This window comes from Trachypithecus francoisi, unplaced genomic scaffold, assembly GCF_009764315.1.
Source record: "Trachypithecus francoisi isolate TF-2019V2 unplaced genomic scaffold, Tfra_2.0 Lachesis_group17, whole genome shotgun sequence".
Classification (NCBI taxonomy): Eukaryota; Metazoa; Chordata; class Mammalia; order Primates; family Cercopithecidae; genus Trachypithecus; species Trachypithecus francoisi.
In genome coordinates this window covers 48,511,920-48,531,241 of record NW_022681462.1, presented here as the reverse complement: position 1 = coordinate 48,531,241, position 19,322 = coordinate 48,511,920, and the positions used below count along the sequence as shown (strand labels likewise).

General features: G+C 41.1%; 1 long non-coding RNA gene across 4 annotated transcripts in view; it reads right to left on the bottom strand.

The window, feature by feature from the left end:
- Positions 1 to 4,674: 4,674 nt before the first annotated feature.
- Positions 4,675 to 19,322, bottom strand: part of LOC117062270 — a 46,677-nt gene continuing 32,029 nt past the window's right edge. For 2 of the 4 annotated variants that reach the window (XR_004428283.1, XR_004428284.1), the window contains exons 2-4: positions 9,813 to 9,916; positions 9,537 to 9,722; positions 4,675 to 4,948 (exon numbers count right to left, since the gene is read on the bottom strand). This is a non-coding gene — a long non-coding RNA (uncharacterized LOC117062270). Of the gene's footprint in view, positions 4,949 to 9,536; positions 9,723 to 9,812; positions 11,902 to 19,322 lie in introns of those variants that run through there. The other 2 variants (XR_004428282.1, XR_004428281.1) reach the window with 2 other exon arrangements.

Below are 19,322 nucleotides of genomic sequence, written 5' to 3'. Positions count from 1 at the left end.
ACGAGCATTTTAATCAACACTCAGCATAAAACAGCTAAAAATGATGTGTTTGGCAAAAATAAATAAAATAAAATAAAATAAAATCCATCTCTGGAAACATTCATGAAGTCAAAGTACTGTGTGTTTGAGCAGACCATACCCAAATTTCTGGTGCATTCTGTGAGCTGCCTTGTAAGGTGAGAGGAAGGCAAACTACAGCTTATCCAGAGGAGGGGGCTGGTGTGGCCACCAGCCACAAAAAGAAAACTCTTCCACAAAGCCAAGTTGAAAAAACTAGGACTGTTTTGCCTGGGAAATAAAAAAAAAAAAAAACAGATAAAAACAATCTTCAAATATTTGGAGAGAGCTTTCATGTATAAGAATGAGCCTTATTTTATGTACATCAAGAAGGAAAGCTACGCCTGTAATCCCAGCACTATGGGAGGCCAAGATGGGTGGATCACTTGAGGTCAGGAGTTCGTGACCAGCCTGGCAAATATGGTGAAACTCAATCTCTACTAAAAATACAAAAATTAGCTGGGCATGGTGGTGTGCACCTGTAATCCCAGCTACTAGGGACTGAGGCAGGAGAATTACTTCAGCCCGGGAAGCAGAGGTTGCAGTGAGCCAAGATCACATCACTGCACTCCAGCCTGGGCAACAGCAAGACTCTGTCTAAAAAAAGAAAGAAAGAAAGAAAGAAAGAAAGAAGGAAGGAAGGAAGGAAGGAAGGAAGGAAAGAAAGAAGGAAGGAAAACGAGAGCCAATCATAGAGCTACAAGAAGACAGGTTTTTACTCCAGTGGGAGTCGGAAGTGCAGCCCTGAGGGGCAGCAGGATTCAAGACTTTAGGATGAAAGCCTGTTGAAGAAGACATCATATCCCACTGCCTTGTGGAGTTGTGGTGCCAACTAAGAAGACCATTGTCTCAGACCCCCCTGCCATGCCAGCTATCTCTCAGGTGCCAACTCTGCCATACTGCCCAGGGCCATTGACCAATTGTTCACCGCAGCTGCCTTGCAATAGACTGTAGAGCACATGATCCCGCAGAGCCTCTCCTTGGGTACCTTGCCTGGCTTCTCTCCTGCCACCCTGGGGCTTCTCTGTTGCCCCTGAAGCATGAGATATCCCAGCAAAACTCAGTGCACAACCATGCTCAATCCAGAGGTAAGAGGAGGAAATAAAGGAGGATTAATAACCCATGGCAAAAGCCACTTACCAATCAATCAGAGGCTGAAGCTGGCAAACAAATTCTTTTCCCTTCGTCACTCTCCCTCTACCCAATTAGTCTGTCCTAAGACTTAGTCACTTATGCTCTGGGAGGATGGTCCCTGTATTAGTTTCCTGTAGCTGCTGTAACAAATTACCACTAACTTGGTGGTTAAAAACAATATAAATGTATTATCTTATAGTTCTGGAGGCTAGAAGTGTGAAATTAGTATCACTGGGCTCACAGCAAGGCATTGGCGGGGGGTGTGCCCCCTCCAGAGGCCCTAGGGGAGAATTCCTTCCTTGCCTACTCTGGCCTCTGGTGGCTGTGGCTTGGCTTATGACCACATCACTCAGATCTCTGTCTCCTTGATCACACTGCCCTCTCCTCTTCTGTGTATCAAACCTGCCTTTGCGTCCTTCTTGCAAGGACATTTGTGTTGGGCTGTACCAATCACCCAGAAAACCCAGGGTAATCTTGCATCTCGAGATCCTAAATGGCATCTGCAAAGTCTTTGCCATATAAGGTAACATTCACAGGATCCAGGGATTAGGATGTGGATATTTCTTTGGGGGCCAATGTTTAGCTTACCACAGCCCCAGGTGATGGAGCAGTCAGCTACATGTCATTTGATGACAGCTACATGTCATCAAATACATCAGTAACACACCCTTGTATTTGCTCCTTGCATTTCAGCCACACTACCCTTTCTTCCGAACTCCTACTACTCTGGGATGGAACTCTCCACGACAGAGGCAGCACATGAGATTTTCCTCAAGCTCTACTTTCTGGGAAACTCAGTGTAATAAACTTAAGCCATTAAGAACAGTGCACACAGTAATGATAGTCATAGTAATAGTAATAGTAGTAACACAGTACAGTTTTCAAAGAGGTTTAACTTTCTTCCACAGTATTGCTCAATCATTAACAGACTCACACACATTCCATTGCAGTGGAATTTTACACTTTGTTGAAAAATCTATTTCCCCTCTACAAAACATTGCCAATGTGGTGACAATTTTTTCAGTAGAATACCTGCTAAGTGAATAGAATTAGAAAGAAGTGTACACCACAGCAAATGGAACAAAATTCACTGTGTTAGAAGAAAGTTAAATAAATTAATGTTGACAACTTTCTTACAGACAAAATGTCTTATCTGCAGCAGCACTAAGTCCTGCTATGCATATGCCTTCTGTATGATGAAACAAATTATGTTTCTTAAAACAGCAGTGTCCTGGGTCCTAGGAATATCTGAGAGGTAGCATATTTTATGGATGAATCACAGAATTGATACTATCACCTCCATATTCAGTCAGCAAAGCTGAGACTGCCTTTGGTGGGGGGAAACAAGGAGAGTAAGACAGAACTTTCTACAGGACCGCTCAGAGGTCTCTGTAGGTGACAACTGTATAATGGAAGATTCTGGAAGGTTGTTTTTTTCATTAGGTAACTTCATTGGCACCTTTGTTTTAGAGAATCATATGATTTTTAGGTTCACCAATAAATCTGATAAGAACAAGTGATACAGTTTAGCTATGTCCCCACCATAGCCCATTGTAGTTCCCATAATCCCCATGTATCATGGGAGGAACACATGGTGGGAGGTAACTGAATCATGGGTGCAGTTACCCTCATGCTGTTCTCATGATAGTGAGTGAGTTCTCATGAGATCTGATGGTTTTTAAGGGGCTTTTCCCCCTTTGCTCAGCACTTGTCTCTCCTGCCACCATGTGAAGAAGGACATACCTGCTTCATCTTCCACCGTGATTGTGAGTTTCCTGAGGTCTCCCCAGCCACGCAGAACTGTGAGTCAATTAAACCTCTTTTCTTTATATATAAATTACCAAGTCTCGAGTATCTCTTCATAGCAGTGTAAGAACAAACTCATACAACAAGTATCTAGTAACATTGAATATAAGGACAACATTGGCAAACTTCCCCTACTAAAAGGGCAAATATCAAAATCAGAAACCTTTAAGTACTTCTCTTACTATGACAAGGCAAATCCAATATTTTGGCCAAAGCTGCTTCCTCCAGGTATCATCTCATCTCAAAAATTACAAGACACATCACTGAATAAATATAATCTGAATAAAGAACTGTATTGAACAGTATGATAAAATAAGCCTATATCTGGCACACCCATGTTTAATATATGTTGCTTAGCTGGGTAATTCACATCTGAAATTTCTTTGATATGGATTCACTTTGACTTTATGTACAAAATCTTAGCTTTCACATCTCCCAAGCCTGGATCATTTTCATCTTTTAGTTGCTGGAACAATCTGCTATCAACATTTCAGTATCTCTCTTTCTCTCTCCTTTCGTGGTATGTGCACTCAAGAGACATGCACATGCACACAACGTAAAACAAGGTGTCAGGCAACATTTTGTAGAACAATAGGATTACTCTCCCTCTCCAAGTTCATCTACTTCCTCTTTCTCCATGGCACAAATAAAAGCCAACTCCTTGGACAGCACAGAAAAAACCAGAAGAAGAATCTATGCACTTCTGGAGGATTCCAGCCACAGGAGTCTAAGAGCAAAACAACTGAAGAGTTACAACTCATCTTTATACAGTCATCACTCCCTGGAAAATTTCAGCTCTTTTTCTAGCTCACACAAGGCTCCTAAATGATGTTAAATAGCAGATGAATGAGTGAACCAATGAACTAAAAGACTGAACGTTTCCAAAACTATAGAAAGACACATGATGTAAAGAAGCATTACGGTATACTGGAAAGAGCAGTGACTTAAAGCCAGGAGAAGTAACTGCCAGCTGTTCTACTGGCTTACTATATGATCTTGGGCATGCTACCTAAATCACATTTCCTCACATGCCAAATAGGGATGATAATTTATTCTAAAGTTTTATAGATAGCATCTATACCACAAGTACAGTACCTATATGGTTTAGAAAACACATGGATTCACATTCTCTCACTTGATCCTCCCAACCACCAAATGGTGGGAAAGGATGTTCATCTTTCGTCCTGGACGCAGAAGTCCACAATGTTGACCATAATGCCTTGATGTAGTTAATAAAGGTGCACTCCAAGCTAGAAATCCCAGATATGTGTACACCTTCTTCTCCAGAGAGCAGGCAGAGAAAAAGATGGCCATAATCAGTGATTTACCCCTGAGACAATAATGGCAGAATCTTATCTCTAACCATGACTTCTTACCTTAAATCATTCTTGCTGCCTGTCATCCATATACCTGCTCCGAATACTCATAAAATTAACTCACAGTCAAAGGCCCTGAGCATTTCTTCAAATAAGTACTACGTAAAAATACCTACAAATTTATTTCTCATTATGGAGAAGGTATTGGTAATGAACTGGATGGAGAACATCAGGAACTGGCAAACTTTTCCTGTCAAGAGCCAGAGAGTAAATATCTTAGGCTTTGTCAGCCATATGGTCTCTTTCACAACTACTCCATGTTGTGGAGCAAAAGCAGCCATAGATAATACAAAACAAATGGGTGTGTCTGTGAGCCAATAAAACTTTATTTACGAAAGCAGGCGACAAGTCACACCTAGCCTGATTGGGACTTGTTTTCCAACCCTTAGACTGCATCCACTTTGAGAAAAGTCTTGTCAAAAGCATCATTTTAGCACTTTCTTTTAGAGGCAGAGTCCTGACAACTCTTGATTAACACACACATCCAGCACTTTGTCTCTCTTCCTCCGTCATCCTTTGATAAATACCAACCGGCAGAGGGGACATGGAGCATTTTTTCTTCAACTGCAGTGATTCTGAAAGACAAAGCCAGGGCAGAGATTAAAACCAGACCCAAGGTCTTTATGCCATGCTCAGCATATCAAGTGCCCCTCTTCAAATTGTACTGAGCTAGTTGTATACCTTAATAAAGAAAATAGAACTATTCTTTCACTTAATAGTCTTTTAGTGAGGGTATGGGGGCCAGGTTTACGAAAGCCCTTATAAAATACCAGCTGAAAGGAAATAATTCTCCTTGGCACCACAGAATCTTTTTCATGTGAAGCTACATGATCACTTTTCATTTTGTTTCTCAAGCACTCCGTGGCACCCATCCATGTATTAGGCTAATAACTGCATGAATCTAGTTAAAAGGAGCCAAGCAATTATTTTAATTAGAAGAGAACAAAAATAATGCTCCTGGCTTCTGTTTTAAGGGGCAAGAAGGAAGTAGTCAGGGTTCAAAAAGATCCCACAAAATATTTTTGTGAAAGGAAAAATAATTAAGGCCAAATTTAGAATGTACTTGCAATAAATGGGCCAAATAAAATGAATGGCATCACTGTGCAGCTAGAACCCATTCATAGATAAGAGCCCCAGAAAGTCCGTTTCTACGTGATACCATTTTGAGGGTATAGCCAATTTTACAAAGTGAAAGTGAATGACTAGCCGAGACTTAATGATCCTTGTGAATCTCTCACATGATTTCATAAAGAGTGTCTGTGTAAACTCTTTTATTAATAAGAGATGGGGGGAGGATATTGGTCAATTTGCTTCTTGGGCAGGATTTTTTCTTTTTTTTCATTTAAATTCTTAAATTGTTCAAATTTGTTTCTCTGGAAAAATCTATCTTCACAGCAAATCCTTGTTGCTAATCCATTCTATAAAAAGCAGATTCCACCATAAGAGGATTTTAATCAGCTAGACTGAACTCAGTTACACAGGAAGAGATTGTATCTACAGATCTTCCCAAGCCTTTGCCTTCCTGCCTCCCTTCTGGTCATGGCATTTTGACCATTTTATTCCATCTCAGCCTTCCAAAAAGAAATGAAATTAGACTCAAAATAGTCAATTAGTCACCATTCTTCCTTCTGTTTGGATCTATCATTGTTTATTGAGCACCTGTTATCTACCAGCAAACAGGAAATTATGGGTGTGCATAAGTGTCTAAAATCCAGACCTTGCCTACAAAGAGCTCACAGTCCAGTCTGACAGACAGACACATGGGCAGAAAGGAGAGGCAAGGAGCCCAGTTGGGTGGAGGGCAAGGTTACCTACCCTGAGCTGGCTGTTAAAGAATGGATTATCCAGAAGGATATGGATAGTCTATTCCAGGGAGAAAGGTCAACACAGGAAAAGGCACAGGCACAGAGAACCACAGGGAGCACACACAGTTGAACCAGAAGACAGAGTTGCAGGAATGTAAAGCCAAAGACTAGAGTGAGACAAGAGAGCAGACTGATGAGGTGAGCAAGAGCCAGGTACTATGGTCTGAATGCTGGTATCCTTCCAAAACTCATGTTGGAACTGAATACCTGATGGATCGTATTAAGAGGTAGGGCCTTTGGGAAGTGATTCAGTCATGGGGGCTCCCCCATCATGAGTAAGACTGGTGCCCTTATAAAAGAAGATCCAGGGGACTTCCTTGCCCCTTCCACCACGTAAGAATGCAGCAACAAGGTGTCATCTATGAAGTCCTACCAGACACCAAATCTGCTGATGCCTGCATCTTGGACTCCCCAGCCTCCAGAACTACCAGCAATATATTTCTATTGTTTATAAATTACCCAATCTAAGATATTCTGTTAAGCAACCTGAATGGACTAAGACACCAGATCATGCAAGAACCTGTACCACATTGATAAACCTGAACTTCATCTTGCAGAGCAGTACAGAAATCACCTAGTTTTCAGCAAAGGACTGAAATGTGATGTGGTTGGCTTTCTATTTCAGAGTCAGCACCTGCATGGCTGAGAAGAAGATGAAATGGAGAATAGTATCCCATAGATGCCATTGCCCAGGCAAGAGGTGACAAGGCCTTGAACTGGGACAATACTAAGTAGAAAAGGAGATCTGGGATGAGGAATGAGATGCATGCTACTAAAGGATATTTTAAAAATAAAAATTAAAAAGGCTGTGGAGCAGTGACTGATAAGGTCAAAAGTCAGAGATTAAATTGGCTTAGAAAATTCTTGGCAGGGATCAGATATTTTATCTGAACACTTGTCATATGTCCAAAAAGGTTTCTCAACTGATGAGCCTTGATTATGGGTTTGAGGATTGAGATGCAGTAACAAATTTCAGCCTTGGGCACATGAACATACTGCTGAGTGCCATATGGAAACTCCTAGAAGATAGCCTAATTCCTATTTATTTTCCCATGCAAAACTCACACAAAATCAGCTTCCTGCTAAAAGTCTAAGTTAAAACACACAGAAACATAGAAAGACAGAAAACTGTAGTGAGTCCTTCTCAGGATAAACTACATATATGTTTAATTACTATATGAGATTAGACTCATTTATGTTTTAATTTCTAAAAGACTATATACTTCTCAACTTGTTTTATGAGCCAATGGAACCTTGATAACACATTTGACAAAGACATTACAATAAAATAAAGTTACAGGTAAATTTCATTCATAAACATTTCTATAAAATTATTTTTAAGAATACGACCAAAGTACATGCATCAATACGTAAGATAAGTATCACATCACACCCAAGTTGAGTTGAATCCAGAAATGCAAGATTGGTTTAACATTCAAAACCCCATTGAATAACTCACCATGCTAACAGAATAAAGGAAAAAAGTAAAATGATCATTCTATAAAGAAGTGGGTGCTTAATTTATGACAAAAGTGTCTCTGCATAGCAATGGAGAAAGGAAGTCTTTCCTATTCATCATGAAGGGTAAGTAGATATCATGGAGTAAAGAACCAAACTTGATCCCAACCTCACACCATATACAAAAAATCAATGCCATGTGGATTGTAGATCCAATTGTGAAAGGTGAAACAACACAACTTACAAAAGATAATATGAAAAGATATTATCATGGCCTTGAAGTAAGCAAAGCTCTCCTAAATAGGACACAGAAAACATTAACCATCAAGGAAAATAGACTATATTGACATTAACATTAAAATCAGTTGGGCACAGTGGTTCATACTTGTAATCCTAGCACTTTGGGAGGCTGAGTTAGGAGGATCACTTGAGTCCAGTAGCTCAAAACCAGCCTGGGCAACATGGCAAAACCCTGTATCTATAACAACAACAACAAAAAAAAAAAAACAAAAATTAGATAGGCATGGTGGCACATGCCTGTAGTCCTAGCTACTCAGGGGGCTGAGGTAAGAGAATCACTTGAGCCCTGGGGATTGAGGCTGCACTGAGCCATGATCGAGCCACTGCACTCCAGCCTGAGCAACAGTGCAAGACTCCTATCTCAAAAAGCAAAACAAAACAAAAGAAAAAAGTTAAGATTTTCTATTCATCCAAAGACACCACAAAGAGAACGAAAAGTCAAGCTCAGAGTGGTACATATTTTTAACATATATAACCAAAAAGCTATATCCAGAATATATATCTCCTACAAATCAATAAGAAAAGATGAAAAGTCCAATAGAAAAATAGACTTAATATGACCATTTACAAAAGAGAATATCCAAATAGCCACTATACATGAAAAAGATGCTCAATGTAATAATAATCCAAGAAAATGGAATTAAAACCACAATGAGACTCTATACATACCACCAGAATGACCAAAATCAAAAAGACTGAGAATGCCAAGTGCTAGCACGGATGTAGAGCATCACCCACTGCTGGTAAGAGTGGAAATTGACACAATCTCTTTGGAAAACTGTTTGGCATTATTTATTAAAGTTGAGCATAGTCATGTTCTACAATTTGGTAACTTCCCCTTTAGTCTATGTATAGACTAAACATAATGCATATACACAAGCATTGAAGACATGCACAAGAAAATTTCCGGCTGTACTCTCTGAAAATAGCCCAAAACTCAAAACAACTCAAATGTTCATCAAGGGTAAAATGGATAAACTGCCGAGCATGGTGGTGCACTCCTGTAATCCTAGCACTTTGGGAGGACAAAATGGACAGATCACTTGAGTCTAAGAGTTTGAAAGCAACCTGAGCAACATGGCAAAACCCTGTCTCTACAAAAAAAAAAAACTGAAAATTAGCCGGGCAGCGCATGGTGGCATGAGCCTGTAGTCCCAGCTACTCTGGGTCTGAGGATCACTTGAGCCCAGGAGGTCAGGGCTGCCGTGAGCCAAGATCATGCCACTGTACTCCAGCCTAGGTGACAGAGGGAGACCCTATCTCAAAACAAAAAATGATAAATTGTGCTATATTACTTATATAAAGATACAAGGGAAGAAAATATAACAAGGAAAACATACTGTTAGTACACCCAACAACATAGACACAAAAATAACGTTAAGAGAATGAAGACAGACCAAAGAACACCTATCCATGTTTAATGTTCTTATCACAATAAAGATGAAATTTAAAAAAGAATACCTATCATACGATTCCATTTACATGAACTTCAAAAAAAGCAAAACAAATATATGGTGTCAGAAGTCAGGCCAATGGTTACCTTTGAGGGAAAGGGGTCTTCAGGAGCATTGTTCACATTCTCCTTCTTGTCCTGGGAGGCAGTTAGAGGATGTGGTCACTCCAGATTAATTTATCAAGTCACACACTTCTGCTATTTGCAGTTTTCCACATGTGGAACCCCAATAAAGCTTCCATTTAAAAGTTTCAAATGTTGATTTCCATTTTCCTTTAAGTAAATAAAGAGAATAAGAAAATATTATAGAATATCTTCATTAAAATCAATCAATTTTAATTTGCTAACCAAGCTGGCTCTTACCTGTGTTCAGTTTGCTCCCCTGATGTCAGCTACAGAGCAGGAAAGAGGAAAAACCACGCATATGATTTTCAGGCCACTGGAGGAAGAGGAAGTGAATGCCTTCCCTGTGAGGGAGAATGAATGAAACTGGGACCCTCTGCAATTTAGCTAAGAGGTGAGTAATGCATAGAGAGGAAAAAGAAAAAGAGAGAGAGAGAGAGAGAGAGAGAGCTGAAGGTCCAATGTATAAAATAATGACAATAATAACGAGCCTGCTGGAGGCTCATATATTTCTAGCCTTATATAAAATGGGATTAAAACGTAACAAATTTAGACTGGCTACAAGAAATGCTTTTGTGTGAAATGTATAATTAACCTGTAGCCAACAGTTTAGTAAAATCCAACTCCTCCCGTCCTCCAAAAAAAAAAAAAAAAAAGCTATTTATAGCAGCCAAACCAGCAACATTACAAGTATTGTATTACAAAGACTCCCCTGCTTCCAGGCAAAAACTGATCACCAGCTGGGGTCAGGAAGAAAATTTTCCCTTTGGTGTAGTATTTCATGGCTCTGTTATCTAACATTGAACAACTCTCCCGGGCTGAGTAGCATTTGCACCTCCATTCACGGCACCTGGCTCTGGGATCCAGGATGGAATACTGAAATAGGCTATTGTTTTAATCCCCGATGGCAACACCTGTATGCCTGTATTTAGGCAACACCTTGTGTTTCCAAAAAGTAAACACAATGAATATAATCAAAATTGTTCCTAACACTATTGTTTTTATATCAACAATCTATAAATACATGGAAGAACTCAATATATGTGAGAAATAAACAAAAGGCATGCCTACATTGAGGTAATTCAAAAGACGGCTCTATAATTTACCAGCTTGAATTTCAATTGTTGCATTTTTAGGTATGAAACATTATGAAAAAAAGAGATATTATTCATCAAAGTGATTGTCCTGTGCACTTGTATACCTTATATAATTTATTTTTTTCGGGGCTTTTTACTTCAAAGAAATCACCAGCTAATGACATTTCAGACTTTAGAAATTTTTTCTGATAGCACATCGGAATTCCCCCAGGGACAGAATTGTGAATAAGTGGATTTTTTTAAAGATCATTAACAGATATTACAAACCAATTCAAACTGAGCATTTTCTTTGCAAATTACCTTTAACTTTTAAAGCCATTGGAAAAAAGAAAAAGACAGTGAGTGATTTAATTTACTTAACCTGTCTACAAATTGCAGCTTTGCGCTCCATCGGCGATTGCATTTTCAACCAAAAAAGAAAAAAAGAAAAAGAAAAAACGTCCCTAACTATCTCTAATAGGGATATTTTTCTAAATTATCACACCCAATGAGCGATATTTCAAAGGAAAGTAATGTTTATTTTTTTTTTCATTTAGCAAGTTGCCCTGGAATTGAGAATGTTTATTCTATTGATATGTTTAAAGTAAAAACACAGCCCTACACTGTCTATATCTGTTGCTTAATTAAAACTCTCCAGCAATTAGCAGGTTTATCATCTCCAGAGCAAATGGATGGTGGAGCTTTGGTGGTGGATTGTGAGAGGAGGGGAGTGCTCTTTTATTTAATGATCAAACCATAGTTTCTGGGCTAAAGAGCTAATATTTGGGGCGAGAAGCACCTTTATTCCTCGCATACATCAGGCCTGATTCTTACTGGCATCAACACCCCGTTGTGTATGTTTTCCATTCAAAGAGTTCCCATGGACTTCAAAGGGAGTTGCCTGCAAGGATGGGATATGTGGGAGTCCTGACAGGCCCCAGAACAGACCCCGAGCTGGAAGAAACCATGCCAAGAGTACCTCACATTGGAGCCCCCCCAAACCATGTCACAAAATTAAAGGGTCTCCCCTGCCTATGCCATCCCACAGTGCACATGGGAAACATCCTCAGGCTTGCCAAGCACTGCTCTGACTCTGCAGGCTACTAACTTATACATATTTGATGAGTAGAGCTCCATTTATAAGAATGTATGTTAATAAGAATATTCTTTGAGAATGGTGTCCAGCGCAGACTTTAAAAGGGTCATTGTTTGAGGTCACAGAGGTTTCCTTTTTCCCCTTTTAAAGTGCAAAGTCAAGTTATTATACACCAAACAAAAGAACTGCACATCCCTTTGGATGTCCCATCAACAACAAATGGGTAGGAGTCTATTCTGAAGAATGTTCTATTTTTGGAGTGATTAATTAAATCATTAAGAGTAAAGGGGCAGAGAAACTAATATTTCTTGAGTGTTTCTTATGTGCCAGGTATTTTAATTCCTCTCTTTTAATCCTCACAAATATATTATGAGGTAGATGGTATTATCCCCCATTTAAAAGGTGATAAAAATGGGCTTTAGTGAGATCATGAAAATTGTCCACTCCAAAGTCCCATGACAGCAAGTGAAAAGCATGTGGAACCCAGCCCTCCCCATATCCAAATCCCATGTTTGTCTCTTTACATTACACTAACTCCTCGTTGTCTACTGATTTCAAATGCCAAGTTCACGTCTTATGGCAACTGCCATTTATCTAAATGGCTAGAAGTCACAGGCTGTGGGTTCTTTCCATTCAAGCTCAGACAAGAGATACTGTATGCCAAATGCTGATGATTAAGTTGCAAAAGTATTGTTTTGCTTCAAAGAATTACCAGTGGACTCCTGCCAGGAAACATAGAATGGAAGGTGGTTGAAGATCTACACTAGCTATTCTGAATGTCACACGTGTCCCCAAATGCTGACACACCTAAATGAATCTCACATGATAAGGGGTGATCCTAGTGATCACAGCAGACTCCCTTGGAAACAAGTCCAAGGAGGAGACTGGGCCAGGACTTCAGAATGCCAGAGGACCAAGATACTCATCGGTAGACAGGTAGCATATCCAGAATCATTACAGTCACAAACATTTAAGTGTAGGGATGGGGGAGATAGCCAGAACTTCCATTGATCTTTTTGGTCCCTCCCCAACCTCAGGACTTCAGAGTCCTAATGAAGTTTAGGATGTGGACACCCAGTGGGAACAGAGTGGGGTTAGGTAGGTGGAGTCTCCCGTCCACCTGATGAGCAGACAACAACCAAGGGCTTGACTGTGTGGAAGTGGTAAGGGGAGTGGGGATGGTCTGTCAGGGCCACCCCTAAGCTCCTTCCCGCGCACCACAGACTCCTCCAGCAAAGGCCTCTGAGGCCACTGCTAGGAGCCCAAGAAATTCTGAATGTGGCCACCATTTGCCTCAGGCCCACAGAAAGCTCACCAGAACACAAGCACGTGTTCCAGAGACCTTGCCAAGTCTTTTCCATTCTCCCAGGCTCTGCATCCTTATTTTCAAAGTGGAGACTATGTGAATACCTGCTCAGCCTAGCACGTCTGGTGATGACAAAGGGGACAGATCGGTTCGTGGAAGCACTTCATGAGGTCCAGGCAGTGGGAGGGCATCTCAAGCTGCATCCCTCTAGCTGCAGGCACATGGGTACACACCAGACCCTGTTCTCCCCACTGTAGCTTGGTCTTGCAGTGAAAACAAATCTAAATGGAAGTGACTTTTTATATAATAGAAATCGAAACCAAAGTTTAAAAATAAAATAAAATGGAATGTTTCTGAGCATGCAACATCCATCTACTGTTATTTGTTTTTTGCTCATTCAGCACATTTGTATTAGGCGCTGAGTGGAGGCAGAGGCGCTCCATCATTGGACTTCTGAGCACACTACTTACCCTTTGCATTTGGGAGAAAGTCAAACTCCTGAACGGGAAGCCAGCCTCTCACACCCCACCCTTACCCAGCAGCCCAGCTCATGGCTCTGCAGGTGAACAGGACATGCGCCAGGCCCACCTCCTGGGCCTCCTTCATCCCGCTATTCACTGTCAGACCCTCTGCTTCATCCTTGACTTGCCTGAAATATCCTCTGCTCAGAAAGACCTGCCAGAGAGCACCTCTGGTCCAAAGCGGTCCTAGCCCTGATCTTCACCCTCGTGCCTAGTGGGCTTCCTGTGGAGCCGTCATTGCCACGTGTGGCGACGCTCTGTTGGTCTGGGATCTCCTGTACCATCTGTCTCCCCAGCTCAACTGTGACCTTCAGAAGGGCAGAGGCCACCTCAGCCTTGTTTCTGCACTTCAAGCCCCGGCACAGTGTCTGGCCCATGAAGGACACAGGAAACAGGGTTTTGCCTCAAAGCAGCTCACCTAATATAAAGCAACACAAAACCCCACACAGCCAGGGCTTTTTTTCACCTGCTGCAATGGCAGCCCTTGAACTGAAGGAGAAGAAAGGTTTCTCCCTCCTCCACCAAGCTCTTTTTTTTTTTTTTTTTTTTAGGCAGAGTCTCACTCTGTCACCCAGGTTGGAGTGCAGTGGCATCATCTTGGCTCACTGCAACCTCTGCCTCCTGGGTTCCAATGATTCTCCTGCCTCAGCCTCCAAGGGAGCTGGGATTACAGGCACAAACTGCCATGCCCAGCTGATCTTTGTATTTTCAGATTTTGTATTGCAGCAAACTCCTGACCTCAGGTGATCCATCTGCCTCAGCCTCCCAAAGTGCTGGGATTACAGGCGTGAGCCACCGCACCTGGTCCCAAGCTCAAATTCTTTCCCCTGCAATTGATCTGTGCCTCCTCCCTGCAAGGTGGCTACCCTCCCCTGATCTGGCAGGAAGACCTGTGTTTGCTCCCAGCCCATAGAAATGTCCCACCTGTTGGTCAGGGTCCTTCCCTTATTACCTAAGTGTCCTCTTATCTAAGTGTAAGATGATGATAAGCCTGGTGCCCTGAGAGGCACAGGTGTGACTATCAGATGGTCCCTAGGACTCCCCTGCCAGAGTTAGCCTGGGCTCCAGTGACGGCCAGAAATTTAGCTCCCATTGCCTCGTGAATTCCCCACGCTGTGTGCTGCAGAGTGGATGACGGCAAGCAACACTCACAGCATAGTTTACATTGCTTTAATTTTTCTTTATTTTCAAACTAGAGAAGTAATATGTACTTACCGTAACAAGCAAAACAGTACTTAAAAAGGTGAATAAAAGCAAATATAATTATTTCTTCCTATCCCACTGCATTACCACTATCTCAAGAATACCAAGGGCATGCATGCATATGCCTATATCCATGTATAATATATAAAGAATAAGCCAGGCACGGTGGCTCATGCCTGCAATCCCAGCACTTTGGGAGGCCAAGGCGGGCGGATCACCTGAGGTCAGGAGTTTGAGACCAGCCTGGCCAACGTGGTGAAGCCCTGTCTCTACTAAAAATATAAAAATTAGCCAGGCATGGTGGTACATGTGCCTGTAATCCCAGCTACTCGGGAGGCTGAGGAGGAAAATCGCTTGAATCTGGGAGGCAGAGGTTGCAGTGAGCCAAGATCATGCCCTTGCACTCTAGCCTGGGTGACAGAGCGAGACTCCATCTCAAAAAATAAATAAATAAATAAATAAATAAATAATAAAATACATATCTAATATACAGCATATATATTATATACTCTACACATACCTTATATATCATTTTACATAAGTGGGATCATACACAAGCTGGGGGAATTTTAGTGCCGTATTTTGTCTTTATTTAATTATCTATTTTGCGTGCCTTTTGCAGGTGTGATTCCTCCACGGACTCGTTGGAAAGCGCGGACGTCCTGTGGCCATGGGACCACACCTGTCTTCAGTGGCACTGTTTCCCTGTTTGTTCTTGAACACGCCTGCTGCCTGGGTTGCACTGGCCTACTGGTAAGTCTTCAGAGAAGTCGCACTGCCTTTTTTTTCTTTTCTCCGTTGGTGGTTTTGGGACATTTGAGATGTCTCCTACTCCCACTCAGTCTCTTTTATTTTCTGCAGTTCCTCTGGCCTGTCTTGTTCCCTGCTCTTTCTAACCGGCTCTCATTTCCAGCCGCCAGACCCTGCATTGCTTCTGACCTTATCTATTTCCAGAGACCTTCCCAAAGTCACAAATCTCTTGACAAAAGGCCCCTTTCCCTTTCTGTACAGGTGCCTCTCCCTATCCCTCTTCCAACAAATCTTACCCAAGCCTTCACCCAGTACTCAGCTCATTTGTCAGTAGAGACCATTCTTCCTGACTCTTCCTCTACCAGGTCACGCATTTGATCAATACATTTGTGTATTGCTTTGTAGATTTCAAACACATTCAAATAGATTGCTTCAACAAATTCTTACAACAGCCCTATGATACAGAAAGGGGTAAGTCTATTGCCTCTCCAAATATATAGGTCTTAAAGGACATTAACTAACAATTTGCAAAGAAGACATTAAAATGACCAGACTTTTTAAAAACTCAGTTTCACTATTAGTAAAAGAAATACAAAGTATAAGAACACTGATATACTTTTGCCTATGAAATTAGCAAATATTTAAAAGAATGATAATACTGTTTGGCAAAGGAGGATAGTGGTGGTACACTAGATTTTTGCAAATAGGAGTGAAAATTGGTGGCACCTCTTTGATTAATACCTTGCCAACACATATTAAATTAGAAAACCATGGAGCCAGGCAATTCCTCTTACAGAAATGTATCCCAAGGAAATAAACAAAGCTACATAGAACATTTTTGCTACAAGTATAATTTAATAGGCAACTGATTAAGTTGAAGTCCAGTCATGCAATGAAATGCTCTAAAACATGTTGTAATGATAATGTGGAAAAATATATAATATCATGCAAAGCATTTTGATATAATGAATAAAAACATTATACAATGATACATACTGTCAAGCTATATGATATATATATGGATATTGATATCATGCACTCTAAAATGGCAAGGAACGTTATCTCTAAGAGATGGTGTTATGGGTGATTTTTATCTTCTAAATTTTGTTTTTCTCTACTTTCTAAGTTATTTTCAATTATCACATATGCTTTTGTAAAAAGAAAACAAGAAAATTATAACATTAAAAAATAATCCTTGTTTAAATGGAACCAGTTTTACATTTGGTTCTTTAATCCACTCATTCATTCGACAAATATTTTTTAACTCCTACTATACACAAAGCACTCTGCTAGATGAAAGGGGTATAGTAATTAAAATTTTTTTAAATTTTTGCAAAAAGAACTAGCGTCTACCCTGGAGAAGGGGTTTTTGGTAACTGGGAGAAAGCCAGTGGAGCTCATTAGGCATTACTCTTCCCTAAATCCAAGAAATGGCCTCAGAGGATATCACTGCATCCAGTCATGCTTGACTGAGACTTGGCATTGGAACTGGACCTGAAAAAGTGGCTTCTGAGAGAGGGTTGGGAGTGCAAAATGGAAAGAATACATGAGAACGAGAATCACCCTCACTCTGAGTGCTCCCAGCTACTGCGTCTCCTGGCAACTTGAGACAAATGGTTGGAGTGGCCTGGCAGTGGTAGAAATGGCCTCATGGGTTGCATAACTTCAGATGTTAATCAGAAGGCCCAAAATGATTCTTATTTTAGGTAAGTGACTAGCAAAAATGCAACAAAATTCTACTAAAGTGTCCCTCTGAGTCTGCATTTTGAATAAGCATTCAGCCTCCTACTGTTATTAGTTGGCACTCCCCTTTAACTGGTAGGATTGGAACCTCCCACACACGTCAATCAATTTTCCCAGCAAGGAAGCCACCCCCAGGAAGTGTGGCACTTGGCACAGTCTGCAAGAAGTCCTTACAGCCTCTGGGGTACCATTTTGTTACCCCATAGGATCGTTGTCATATTCCAAATTAACTCAAGTCATCTGCTTTGAGTTGTTTTTCCCATAAATGGTGAAAAATTTTGTTGATTCTTTCCAAAAAGGCCATTTGTGACCAGTGGCCATTTGGAGACCTGACTGGGGCTTGGAGGGGGACCACAATGAATGAAGCAGCCCTCTTGGGGACTGAACCTATGACCTCATTAGCACAAGGTTCTAATCAACAGAGCCACCAGGCACATACCTCATTTAAGACACTGAGGCAGTAATTTGCTAAATGTTAATTCTTAGATTAACTACAGATGAGTAGAGTTCCTGGGGGGAAAAATGAGAGAGATTTGTTCATTCTTGAAAGGAAATTTAGGTCATCAGTTTTGGATCCCTTTGGTTAGTTTTATGGTATAGTTCCAGAATCCTAAGATGATGTCCATCAGGGTCTATGCCCCATGATTTTTTAAAAATCAATATCTTGGTCAGGAGATTTTCAAAGAAAATGCAAATCGTGTCACTTCTGCACTCGCAAAACACCACACAATGATTTTCGATAGACACCTCTACAGCTTCTATTTCTCATGCACAACACAGGTGGCAAAATAAAGAAATGAGATTCATATCTGAGTCAGAGGTGGTCCTCCCAGACCAAGAAGGGCTGGACCCCATTACCACCACCCCTCAAAATCCTAAGTCCTGTGGATGCAAGATCCCCCTCCATGGGGAAGGGGAGCCCTGACCTCCAGACCTTCTCAAGGCATGCAGGAATCCAACCCACTCGCCTTCTTACCTTATCCCCCAGCCAGTCCCTGAGGAGCCAGTTTTACAAACAGCAAATATGGTTTGGAACAAAGTTTTGACACTGACTTGGTATCTTGTGCTCATATTACGTTTCTATGAATATTCCACCGACTTTTCAACTCCAAAAAAAAGTTTCCGCTCCAAGGCTACATTTAACATTCAGACTATTTCAACTTCAGTTGCTCCCACCCCAACAGCGATCTTTGAAACTGATATGGCCCTGAAAGAAGCCAGAATAGCTTTGTAAAAATGTTAATAATAATGGGCTAGATTCCCAGTCTTTGTAATCTTGTGGAAGAACCTCTGTGAGAAAGCACCCTGGGAATTGAATTGAGTGTGTGCCCACGCTAGCTTTTCCATGGAAAGCCTGCTTGAAATGCACGGTTGTTTTGCAGGAGCATTTCTACCAAAGTGGAGCAGAATGGGAATGTAGCCTTGCATTTGTCACCTTTCATCCCAGGAGCTTTAAGACCACAATGAAATACCCAGGCTGCTGCCTGTTGAGAGAGAGGTCCCCTATATTTGGTGGCAAGACCAAGCCACGCCATGTCAGGAGTATACCATTCTGCCACTGCTGGTTAGGGGCCTGTGGGAAAGCTAGGTATCCTCTCTGAGTTGTCAGTTTCCTCACCCGCAAAATGATGGTAATTGTAGTTACTACAAAATAGGGTAGCTGTCTCCACACAAAATAATGGACATAAAATCCTTTAGCTTTTTGCCTGGAACATAGCACTTAGTAAGCACTCATTAAAACCTAACCATTTCTGTTGCTACTATCTGCCTCCTGAGAAAAACATAGCCATCTCAGTGTAATGGGTTGCATTCCAAATATCCCTTCCTTTATAAATCCAAAATGAAAATGAAATAGGTACTACAGTTGTGCATCCACGAAGAAGTTCCTAACCATAAGCTGAACACAAACAAGCTTTAATAGCGTGCGCTGATCAGAGTAGCTAAGAGGGAGCAACCTAAAATGAAAATAGCCAGCTAGCCCTGATTTCTAAATAATTCTAAACATTCTTAGAATGTGTTCTTATGAAATGCATTGTAAAATGGCATAAGAAACTT